Source organism: Passer domesticus, chromosome 14, assembly GCF_036417665.1.
Source record: "Passer domesticus isolate bPasDom1 chromosome 14, bPasDom1.hap1, whole genome shotgun sequence".
Lineage (NCBI taxonomy): Eukaryota > Metazoa > Chordata > Aves > Passeriformes > Passeridae > Passer > Passer domesticus.
The window spans coordinates 16,017,163-16,029,739 of NC_087487.1; the positions used below are offsets into that span (position 1 = coordinate 16,017,163).

Below are 12,577 nucleotides of genomic sequence, written 5' to 3' on the forward strand. Positions count from 1 at the left end.
CCACACAGCAAAGTCCAGTGTCTGTTTTTCCATGCAGGGGGGTTCAGGCAGCCAGTTTTCATCTCCCACCCATTACAGCTTTAACATGGTGGAATTTTCTGCCCTCCTTCTCCTGGAAAAAGTCGGATTTCCTACCCAGCCTAAGGCTTCTCTAATGTACAGCTTTACACACATGGAAAGTAATTTCTTTCAGAAGTAAGCAGCAATAATAAAACCTTATCATCTGCTCCACGCCAGATATTATGAGTATGGTTGTAAATAAAACCTTATCACCTGTTTTAAACCTGACAACATAAGCAGTGATCACACTAGGATTTCATTTTTTGGTGTGACCCACTTTACTGGCTTTATTTAGTGAGACAGGCTAAAGCTACTTTCCCCCTCAACACATCTGATATTTCACAGGGTTTTGGGAAGAGGATGCTTTGAGTTATAAATTAATTTAGAGGGCTCCTTTTAATAGTGTGGGATATCTCGTCTGGTAAACCATTAGCCAAGTCATAGTCTGTGTGAGGCAGTCAGATGAGGACAGTCAATACAAGAGTCTGGGTGCCTGACTGTCCAGAAAGTAATGAAGTTTTTTTTCAACAGCTTGGGAAAATTAATAAAGCTTGCCAAAATGCTATTTTGGATGCTTTCTGTGCTGCATATTACTCTCACACTGAAAATGCCTCATGGATTTTTTCATGTTATTACAACTCAGTAATTTTTGCGTTTACCCAGAGCTACTCAAGTATGACGTCCAGTGGCAGGGTTTCAAAATTTAGGACACAGACAAATTTTGTCATCAAATGGAATTTTCCTTGTGGAAATGAGATGTTTATTCTCAGTAAATTGAAGATAATCTCTTCCAGATTTCAGAGCTGTCATGACTGAAGGCCTGGACTTTGGAGGAGGCTGATGAACCTAATAAAACCTCTATGAAAAATTCAACTCTTCATTAGATCCTCCTTGTCACTAAGGCTTATTAGAGCCGCTTATTTGGGATTAGCACAGAAGACAGAATGTGTTTAATATGTTATTAAACTATTTAGACTTATTTTTGTCCCTGTTTGTGCCATTGAGTCTATCAGGGAGAAACCTGAGTTGTTCTGTGTGTACGTGATTTTGTTTTGCTTAAGTAAATTTGGTGTCAGATTTTTGTTATGATGTCTAAGGCATAATTTGGGATTTTAAAATTTAATGTATAGATTATTAGATAATTCCCATCTTCCCAGAAAAGAAACAAAACTTCATTTTACTGCATCCCTTGATAGTTTGAGGTGTAGCTGCTTAATACAGGAGTTGAATCACTTATGGATTCCTCACAAATGGTATTGTGGTGAAGTGTAAGAATAGCAACAGCATATATTAAAACATCTTTATAATCAGAATAATAATGAAGAGCCTGTAGATATGAGAATCCCAAAGTTTTCCCAGTGCTTTAATAAGTACTGAGCTACCGTTACAATTCCTGAATTATTCAGGGCTATAATTTGGAGACACAAGGCTTTAGTATGCTGTAGATGTAGCACTCAGGCTTCCAGGGTCATGGTAGATATTAAAAATTGTTATGGAGAGATCTAGATTGCTAATCACACAATGGCAGAAATGTTGTGGGGTGGCCTAGAATTACAAATAATTTAACAGGATCCAACTGGTGCTAAATCCCCTCTCTCCCATTCCTCAAAACACAGGTTGTACAGCAGTGCTTCTGTGACAGTAAAGGGCTGCAAAATGTCCTCAAGTGTACATCTGAAGAATCCTATGAGTAATGGAATAAGAAGAGCACAGCATATACAGAAAAAAGTCTCCTCATGGACTGGAATGACAGTAACTAACCACTACACTGAGGTTATAATTATAATTTTGTCACAAGACTAGGGAAGTCAAGGTTTCACAAGGAAAAAAAATCTATTTACAGGAAAATATTATGCTTTTCATTTGATATAAAAAGTAATTATTGCAAAGGGACCCATGGAAGATCTTGAAGACAGTCACCCTCCTTTTAATAAGTGCTTGTGGCAGCTAAGTGGGGATCAGGAGTATTCTTTATCAGGTTTGCATTCAAGTAGTACTAAATATATGCAGGTAGGAATTAAATAGTATCTGAGTTTAATTAAAATTATAAAAAAAAAAGAGGGAGAAGAATGGTTGGTAGACTGCTCGACTGCATTTTAACCAGTAACCTCAGACCCTAATTAGAAATGCTTTTCATATCTCCTCCATGCAAGGGCTTAATCTGACGTGAGTCTGTGAGCGAGGGCTTGGGGGACCGGTGTTAATTCTGCATTCGATCTTGGTTTGTATGGAGGCAGGCAATGCTGATTGACCGAGTTGCAGCACAGATCCCATGACCTTGCTGGGATTTTCATGTGAGGTGTTAATTGAGAGGGTGGGTTAATCTTGGAGCATCATTGTCCCCGAGCTGAGGACAAAGTTTGTGCTCTCTGTTTCCTTACTCAACAGTATATTTGATCTCTACCTCCTCCCCTTTATGACAGTTTAGCAAGCCTGCAGAAAATTCACTCTTGATAAATTTATTGGTGGGGGATTATCTCTTGCAGGTTTTGTTTGATTTTTTTTTTTTTTTTATGATCTAGTTGTGGAGAAAGAGTGGTTAACTGGGCTGAAAACCAAAAAACCAAAATATCCTTCTACTGACTGTCCCCCCACAACCCACTCCAGTGAGACTATCATAGCGGGTGGGGGGAGTGACATATTGAGATTAATTATACTGAAGAAAACTACAAGGCGTGATTTCAAAGTTATTTCATCAGAGTGCTGGGAAAATATAAGCTCTTTTTATTCCTCCTGAGTAGAAAGCCTAAAATAATTACAAAAACAAAGAGATATTACAGGCGACAGAGCTTTTATAATAATATACAGGTTAGAGTTTTCATACTGGATTTGTGTAATGCAAGAAAAGACAACCCTGCCATTCTGCTTTTTTATAAATAATGAATGGCTTTTTTTTATTCATGTTTTGTTTTACAGGCCTGTCATTTTCAATGTAAGGGGGAAATTTTTACTCTGGGCAGGACTAATGTGTACTGGTTGACCTTAAATATGACTCCCAGGGAGCAGGATGGAAGTTAAAAGTGGCAGAAGCAATAGAGCTGGGAAACAACAGTGATAAAAAAAGCATGAATGATATCTGTCCTTGACATGCAAAGAATTTATCTTGTTTCACTGTAAAGTACAGGCAATTTGTACAAAGCCCAGCAGGGAGTTCTGTGCCCTCTGAAGGCCCCAGAACCCATGGTGTGGATGGGAAGGAGACATTCCCTTGGTGGGGTGGTGTTGGTCCACTGGGGAGAAAGAAAGGTGTTTGGGCCTGCTCAGATGTCAGTAAAAAATGGCAGTCATGGTTTTTACGTGCCTGATTTGGTGATTGTATGACTTTTATAAGAATATTTTCACCTGAGTGGTGCTGTTGCCTGTGCCAGAATAATTCCAGAGGTCTCTGGCATGGTGAGATGTTCCTGTGCAGAGCCATGAGAACAAGTGGGATGCCTTGATGCCACTGCAGACCTGGCCTCATGACTTCTAAGTTTTCCTAAATATTTCTGAGGAAAAAATCACAATCCTTAGGTAATTGCCCTTTGAAGGGACACTGGGAGATTTTTTTCTTTTTCCTTCTCAAGAAATGGCGCATTACTGGAGAGTAACTGAAATCAGCAAGAATTTAATAGCTTCCTTGGCTGGGTGAAAAGCTACAGGTCAGCCCTTGGATTTATATCCCTCTGTAGGTTCCAGTTGTAGAGAGTTTCTTGTAGCAGTAGTCAGCAGTCTTCTAGGGCTGTTACACCAGATTGTATTTTTCTTTTTTAAAGTTTAAGAATATTGATAGAAACTCAGTGGGAGCTAGGAAATGCTGGCGTTCGCTCCAGTGTCTATATCTTGCTTTGAGGAGAGGCACTGGAGCTCGCCTGAGCTTGGGATTCACTGGAGCCAGGAGCTGGGAGTGCTGGTGCTCCACTCTTCCCTCAAGATGCTCTGACTCCACGATCCCACCCTTGCCCCCACCACGCTAATGCTATTAAAATCCACCCACATGTTATCTGTAATTGCTGACCACTATCTTAAGCCACCCTGCAGCTTTTGAGGGAAAAATTAATTTTGGAGCTGTGAAAGAGACAGAAATTTTGTTTCGCAAAGGATTTGGAGAGTTTGAAATCTGGCTTCTGTTCATCCTGGAATGAAATGTGACATTTTCAAATTCTTGGCAGAAGAAAAGTCTCAAAAAAAGCTGCCTTTCAGATTGATCAAAATGGTTCATTCTGGGTTGGACTTGCTTGATTTCATAATTTACCAGAAAAAGCCTGAAATAAAAGTCACTTCAAAATGAAAAATCAAAAGGTCAAAACAAATCCCCCCTCCCCAAAAACTCAAGGTAAATTGGCAGGGTTCCTAAACCCACTTCAGTTTTATTAGCCCACATTCTCCAATTCAAATGGACACTATTGATGTGTTTTTTTTTTTTTTTCCCCTTGTTTTTCTGTAAACTCCTTGAGATTATCCCTCAGTTGCTTATGGAGGAGGCACTGAAATGAAGGTGACATCTTGGGAACTGTATTGATACCCAGGTTTTGATGAATTTCAGTAAAACATCTATTTATGGCCTAGTTGTTTGTGTTGAGAGGTGAGAATTATTTCTGGTGTTTGTAGCAAAAGCAACTTATGGGCTACAGAAATGCAATTTGCTCTTTGTGTTAATTGTAGAAAGTTATCAAAAGGATACCCTTAATCATGTTAATGTTAATATTTTAAAGGTTTCATAATAGCAATAGTGATTTTTAACACTGCGATTAGCAACTGTCTATGTGTAGCTGCACTGTTTTAAATAATTTTGTCTTGGTATAAAGATATATTTGGTATAAAGGTATATTTGTCTTGTCTAAATGTAGACAAGACTTCCTTCACTAGGTTTGATGAAGCTATGATATTCTTAATGACTTCAGATGTTTCCCTAGGTAAGACTCAAGGCTTGTGCCATCTTTCATTAGGAAAAGGAAAACTGTGAACCCTTCCTGCCCTTGCTGGTGGCTACTCACAGACCCTGTTTATGCTTTGGGGTAATTAGGTGAATTTTTGAAGTTGATAAAAGGAGGAATGAGGATGATGAGGAGGGGTTGTAAGATATTTTCCCTTTCCAAGTGATGAAGTCATTAAAGGAGGAAACCAATTGCCACTGTGGCATTCCCCAAAGGAGGAGCTGCTTGCTGCTCCAGGCTCTGTCTAGGTCCCTGTGATCTGCTGTGTAATTTTGTGTGGAAAAACAATTCTCTGTTGCAGTTGGTGAAATGAAGTGATGCAATGACCTGCAGCTTGAGGGGTTTTCTCTGTGTGTCGTGTTTCTGTAAGAGCATTTTAGTTTGGCCCTTTCTGTAGTCAAAGAGAAGAGAGGTGTCCATCAACATCATCTTTATGGACTGGCTGTAGCTCTTTTAATAGGCAACTATAACTCTATTATTAGGCAGATAGTTAATGTTGCCCCATGTAATTTTGGACAAAGTACAGAATGACTCATGCAGCAGATGAATTACCGGTTTCATCTTTGGGGCTTAGGCATAGCGGTCTTATGGTGGTTGTTTGTTGTTTTCTGTCACTGCCTTTAATCTGTTTTTTTTAAAAAATTCCACTGATTCTGTATTTATAGCAACCGCTTCACCTCATTGCTCTGGATGATCTTACCAGTTAAAATATGTCCAGCCCGACATAAGGAAGCGGTCTTCTGGTACGTTCCATCTGTGTGATGTACTTTGTCTGTAAGTAATAACAAAAGGCTTCATTAGAGAGCTAATCAGCTCCCTCACCTTTGAGACCTAAAGTAATCATGTATTTCAGATGCACATCTATAAGAATGAGCCTGGTAATGGTGGATAGCAGGAACTGTCTTTAGGCGAAGGCGGCAGGTGCTGCGCTCGGCTTCCTCCTCGCCGGGCTTTGCCTCTTAATCCTGAGCCCCCTCTTTCAATAAAGTTTTACTTTGGCTTCTTGCAGAAAAAAGGTTTCGGAAGCTCGGTAAACAGAGCCTGAGCCTGCACGAAGGGGATTAAGGAGGAGAGGCAAGAGTGGAAGGGAAAATGAGGATATGACAGAGGCCATAGTGAGTTCAAACAAAATTTGGCCTGCAGAAGGCAGAAGAAATCCCACTGGTGACAGGTGCCATCTTGTGGGTCATTCTGCCACTCTGCCTCCTGCCACTTTTTATAACGAGAAGAGATAAAGGAGGACTGGGTTCTTAGAGGCTTCGAATTGGAAAAGTAATTCAAAGGGATGTGAGCATGGTTGGCTTCGGGGTTTGCATGATACTGTAAACATCAATACTTTGCTTGTCAGCACTCTATGCTATTTAAGAATGTTAAAGTCCTCTATGAATAGAGACTATGTGCGTGTCTAGAAACATGTAATCATAAATAGTACGAATGATAATCAAATTATTTTTACTTTATAGTAATGCAAATAAAATATTCATGCATCATGTAGGCCTAGGAAAGGTTACAGCCTGCAAACTGTGCTAATTAAAATATAATAGCACCAAGGAGTATATGTAAGAGTTACTAATGTCCATATTTTCCCTCTTTCCTTTAAGATCTTATCTTTAATGAATACATAAAAATGCAATGGTTAGCTGGTACTTTAGTTCTGTGGCTTTTTTTCAGGAAATTTATTTTGAAAGGATGTGCAGAAATAATCTCAGCATCTTCTAAGCCAAAATCAAATATACTATGATAAAGTATATATGATTTTTTTTTTTAAAGGAAAAACTAGTATTTCAGGCATGATCCTGAATTCAGTCAAAAAACTACAGAATGATTAATTCTTAAAGCTTTCCCAGTTTAAAAGAAAAAGAAATAGAACAGTATTCATGTCAAACATGATGGCATATCTCAGTATTATTTTTAAACCAAATTTGAGGGTCAGATTTTTAAGTAAGAGAAGAAGTTTGCATTCTAAATTGCTAATTTTAAGTATTGTTTGACAAACAACCCCAACTTGGAATTAGCCTTAATTTCCTTTTCCCATGTTTGTACTCCTGTCTAAAATAACATTGCTGTTTTGTGGATGTTTATGAAACAAAATCACATTGGGGTGAATGAATAGCAATGAAAGGAAGCTTTAAGCTGATATGTACAAAAATTCTAAATATGCCTTATTGCAAGCATTAATGCAGTATTTGTGCCATAAGTAAGGAATATAACATTGTCTGGGTAAGGAACAGCAGCAGTGCCATCCGAGAGCGCCCATCACGGCTCTAGGTGAGCTCTGTTAAGAATTCATAAGGAGAAAGCAAATCCATGAAAATGCCAAGTAAATTTGACTGATTAATGCATTTGAAAGGAATTCTTATTCCTTGGCGAGCATTCCGTTGTTATGAGGAATATGAAGACCATCGAGTGCATTATTCTGTCCCCACGATTCGCTTATCCCCGGTTGTGAATCAGTGCATGAGACTTGACTGTCAATGGCTGGAGTCAATGGCTGTATTGTGCATGGGCAGAATTCCCGGCCATGCAAACCGAGCTCAGCCTTCATATTCTTTAATCACCTAAACTTGGGAAGTTGCATAAATGTGAAACGCTGTGAAACTCTTCTTTGCACGTAAATAATAATAATAATAAAAAAATCATGTATATGTTCAGATGCTTAAGGGCAGTGAAAAAACTTTGGGCTGCGCCTTTCGGTTCGTTGTTCACGAAATTAAAAAATTATTTGTAATAAAACTTCTCGGCGGTTAATTATGACATTTTAATGGGGCGAGCTTGAATTCTTTCACGGGGTTATGAAAACAAATTAATGTTAAATATGACATTTTCCTTTGGATTTATGACATATGCCCTGGCCCCTCCCTCACCCCACACAACGTGTACAAAAGGAGGTATTAACAGAAAAACAGAGATGTTGTGTGTTCTGTTATGAACAAGCTTTGTGATCTCATCCCAAGGTTTTATCCAAGCTTGAACCATCTGGCTTTGAGCTGGGGAAAAGCATGTCAGGCTCTCCCCCAGAATTTCAGTGTCAGGGAGAAGGGGCAGAGTGCCTGTGCTTAATGCCAGGCCCCCTTTCCTTCCCTCCACAACCCTGCGAGAAAGACAGGAGTCAGGCATTGAAAAGCATACCAGGCATTTTTAAACACAACCCTGACATTTCCTCAGCATTTCCATAGCTAAGGCTTTCCTTTTCCCCATCCCCCTACCCCTCTTTCAATCAAATAAGGCACCCGCTCTCTCATGCCTAGTGCAAAGAAGGGAAGGGAGGAGGGGGGGGAAAAGTTGGCAATTTAATTCAAACAAAAGAAGCTTGAAATCTATAAGCACAGCAACTCCGAGGCTTCTGGCAAATAGAATTCTAATTAGTATGCTGCTATTTTTCTTTTAGACAGATGAGGGATGCCCCCTATTGACTCTAGCAGGCAGGCTGGTTAAAAAAAAAAAAAGGAAAAAAAAAAGGGAAAAAAAAAAAGAGGGGGGCAGGTGGGGGCTAGCCAGCAAACACTGCAGATTGCAAATTATATCGCAAACCCTGCCAAGTCCCAGCTCTTGGCATCAGATTTTTAATGACACCCTGGAAAAGGGAAAAAGAAGCCCTCAGCTAAGGGATAAAAATGAGGGGTTTTACACTGTGATAAGTCTTTGCTTAAAACCCAAATGGCCAAGCACACATTAGGGTTTTAAAATATTCATAGATAGAAGTGAAAATGAGGATATGAGGATGTACATTTGTTGCTTGGTCAATTGACAACTCATTCTGCATATTAATAAAAGGGATGATCTAATTTTAAAGGGACAGTCTGTCTTTTTCAACCATGACTTTTTGAGTATTATGAAGCTGAGGGCAAAACATCACAGAGGAGGCCAGTGATGACACAGAATGTTGTTTTCTTTTGATGTAGACCTGGTACTAACTACTACTTTGCTCAGGAATTCTGGGGTCTCTAAAAATACGATACCCTTCTTGTATAGTCTCTCTGATGTATGGCTGCTGAACACTTTGATTTTTTTCCCCCTCTTTCTCTCTCTCTTTTTTTTTTTTTTTTTTTTTGCAGTGCATGAGGCCTTTCACAGTTGTAGGATTTTATCCACAAACAGTCAGACCATCACAGAGATGGAAGCCATTTCTTTTAATAATTAGGCCACCTTCTGTTCCACAGAACTGCTTTTGGCATGCCTACCTCGAAATAATGTTTTTTTTTAATATCACAGTATATCTCCTCCCATCCGATACTATACAGTAAGCGTTCACAGCAGTGTGAGCTCCTATTAATATTACATACACTACCTTAGTTCAACCAAGAGGAATCTCTTGGTCAAAGCTTTAAAAAATAAATCTGGGCCCGTGCATCTCAAGTACTTCTGTTCAAGACTTGCTTGAGGGTTAATTTAAAGAAGAAAAAAAGGCACTTTGATTTCATTACACCTGCAAATCCTAGTCACAATTAATTGCCATGGATGTGTCTGCCTATCCTGAGTCATGGTTAGGCAGTTAAATACCAAAGAAACGCTGTCTGCTTATAATTAAAAATGCAAAACTGAACTAAAAATTATTTGCATTTACAAAACTGTAGGCACTACAAAGTGAGGCTGTGTTAATACGAGTCTCAAAAGTCACAGCTAATATTAATTATCTTTAAATACACACCCGTATACAAATGAAGCTTTAACTCAGATCATGTAGCTCGCAGTATTTCTAGCACAGGGCTTCAGACATTCTGTAGATTTTTATGACATCCTTTAGGCTGTGGATGTACAAAAATGAGGTTTTAATCATTTGCTTTACCTGTCAGTCCTCTCCTAGCACGGTTGCTTTTCTCAACTGAATTTAACAGAAGGGCAGAAATGTCGGCATAATTAAGTTCTTATAAGTTTGGTTAAAATCTGTGGAGGAGAGAAAGCCAAAGGAGTGCCCCCACTGTGGGGAAGGTGGGCAGGACTCAACCCTTCCACGCTGGCTTTGGGAACAGCTGGCGGGCTGCAGCATCTCCTCGTGCTTCCTGAACGGAGCGTATGGTGAGGAGATAGAGGAGCAAGGGCTAAAGGACAGAAATCTGTAGGAAACCACACTAGCAGAAGAATTTAGATGTGTGGTTTTTAGGAAGAGCAGCTAGCTTACCTTTTCTGACATCAAGCCTTTTTCCAGAGCAGTAATTGTGTTGGCATTGTAAAGAAAAATTGCTGCTGTTATTTAGGAGAGTCTGCTGATCACTGTTAAAAAAAAAAAAAAAAGGTATTATCCCCATAACAAGATTATAGTGTTACTAAATGGGTTCTTGAAGTTTACATTTAAAGACACTAAGGTGGGAAGTTTCCAAAGTTGGGTGCTTTATTATGTGTATCCCATTAAAATTAGCAAGTTCATGTGGTTTGAAAAGTGACTTGCACCATAGTGTGAATGACACAAAGAAACCTGTGTTAGGTTACCAGTACCTGTGTTCTCCTACTGAACAGTTTTTTAAAGAAAAGGAACTGAAATGCAAGAAGTTGGAGGGAATGACTGCAATAGGATGGACCAGAAAGGAATTTCTCAGCACATTGATGAATTAGTCCTGGTGCAGAAGTGTCCAGGCAGTGACACTGTTTGCATTTATTCCTGAAAGGAAGAAAACCAGCCCATAAAGCTCCCATTGATTTGTCAGAAACTTTCCAGGGTGACCTCTTGGCAGGAGCTCACGGTGGTAGCCGTGGCTGTGAGTCAATGGGAACCATTACTGATGTTAGGAGAGCGTGTGGTCTAATCTTTATAGGATAACATACAGCCTAAAAAATATAGGGCTATGGTAAAAATATGGTGTGGTCTAGCTGATTTTATTGGGAATGCCATTGAATTCCAAGGATATGGGATCAAGTCCTTAATATAATTCCTATAGTTACTTGATAATTCATTTGTGTGGTATGAATTCATTTGAGGATCATGAAAAGATATCACTGGTGTTGTTGATATACATAGAAACAAAACTAAAAAAACCCAAACCAAACTCCAAACTTGAGCTTTTGGTTTGATTGTATCTACTGCTACTGAGTCTGAAGCAAATTAGGTGTGCTGATAGAGGCAGGGTCGGAGGAAGAAATGTTTTCTTTCTTTTGGCAGTTGCTCCAATATTAACTGCACATATCTGTGTGGAGTTTCATGGTCAGAACAGTAAACTCAAGTGTAAACATGAACTGGATGTTGAACAATAGGCATCCAAGTAGTAGCTAAATTAGTTTACCAAAAATTATCTATACCAAAGGAAGAGTTGAAATGGCTGTGTAACCCACTCTGTCTTTAATGATTCAGCCCAGTAGGAAAAACAGAAGGTAGTTTGGAGATATCATCATGAGTTCCACGTAGGAGTATCAAATATTGCTCTCAGGTGGTTCAGAACTGCTGTAGGAAGAGTCAATGCCCTATCAATTAGTAAAAATTGCAATTACTACTTTCAGGAAAGGTTTTTGGCGGAAAATAATTTCCCCCTCCTTTTCTTATGGACAAGTTACATTCAGACTGCAGGTGTAGGAATCTGACAAGTAATTTTAGCACCCAGTGGCTTAAAGGAGTTCAAATGACCACTAAAGTCATATTAACTTGTCAAATTGACCAGTATTTTCTGCCACTGAAACAGTAGAATGGATGGCTGGAGACAATAAAATTGTTTCAATTATACTGCATTAAGCATCTTCACGAAGAAGTGAAAATGCAGAAAGCAAATAGGAAAGGATCTAAGAGACGAGCTCAACAATGACAAGAATTTCACTGGGACTCTTGAGTGAATACCCCATTAACGAGATATATTGGAGGAAATATCTACTGAAGGTGCATGCAGCTAATTTGTGCTTAGAGTTGCAGAATCATAGATTTGTTTAGGCTGGAAAAGACCTCTAAGATCATTGAGTCCAATTGTTAACCAGCACTGCCAAGCCCACCACCAGACCATGGCCTGAAGTGCCATGTCTACACTTCTGTTAAACACCTCTAGGGATTCTGACTCCACCACTGCCCAGGGCAGCCTGTGCCCATGCTTGACAACCCTTTTTGTGAAGATATTTTTCCAAATATCTAATCTAAACCTCTCCCAGCACAGCTTGAGGTCATTTCCTCTTATCCTGTCACTTTTTATGTGGGAGCAAAGCCTGACCCCCACCCTCCCTCCAGGGAGTTGTAGAGAGTGAGAAGGTTCCCCATGACCCTCCTTTTCTCCAGGGTAAGATCCCCAGCTCCCTCAGCTGCTCCTCAAAAATATAGAGGCATACCTTCCTCTTAAATATTAACTATTAGTCTAGGAAATATTATATTGGTGTAGGAAACGAAAGGTCAATATTCTGAAAAATGCTGTTGGCCTTTAATATGTGACAAAACAAATGCTTATGCTGTCTAAGAGTTGCCAGACTCAGCATTTCCTCAAGTTTCCTGCTTGGGAGAGGTGTTTTGCTCCCAGTATATACAAATAAAAACTTCAATGGCCAGGAAATTTGAGAGTCAGTTGTAATTCTTATCTGCACGTAGGAAAACCCTTATGCCCTCTAAGTGATTTAGCAAATGAGGTTTTTTAATTTGGTTATGTAATGTAGAAGTTGTTAGAGCCATAGCTATGCTTTCCTCTATGCTCACATGATGA

The 12,577-nt window shown here is 39.4% G+C and overlaps 1 long non-coding RNA gene across 2 annotated transcripts in view; it reads left to right on the forward strand.

Moving 5' to 3' along the window:
• The window catches only part of LOC135280989 (uncharacterized), a 96,289-nt gene that overhangs the window by 32,423 nt on the left and 51,289 nt on the right, over positions 1 to 12,577 (forward strand). Inside the window, exons 2-3 of one of the 2 annotated variants that reach the window (XR_010347786.1) lie at positions 5,642 to 5,750; positions 5,986 to 7,590. The exons of the other annotated variant lie outside the window; for it this stretch is intronic. This is a non-coding gene — a long non-coding RNA (uncharacterized LOC135280989). Of the gene's footprint in view, positions 1 to 5,641; positions 5,751 to 5,985; positions 7,591 to 12,577 lie in introns of those variants that run through there. 2 annotated transcript variants of the gene reach the window in all.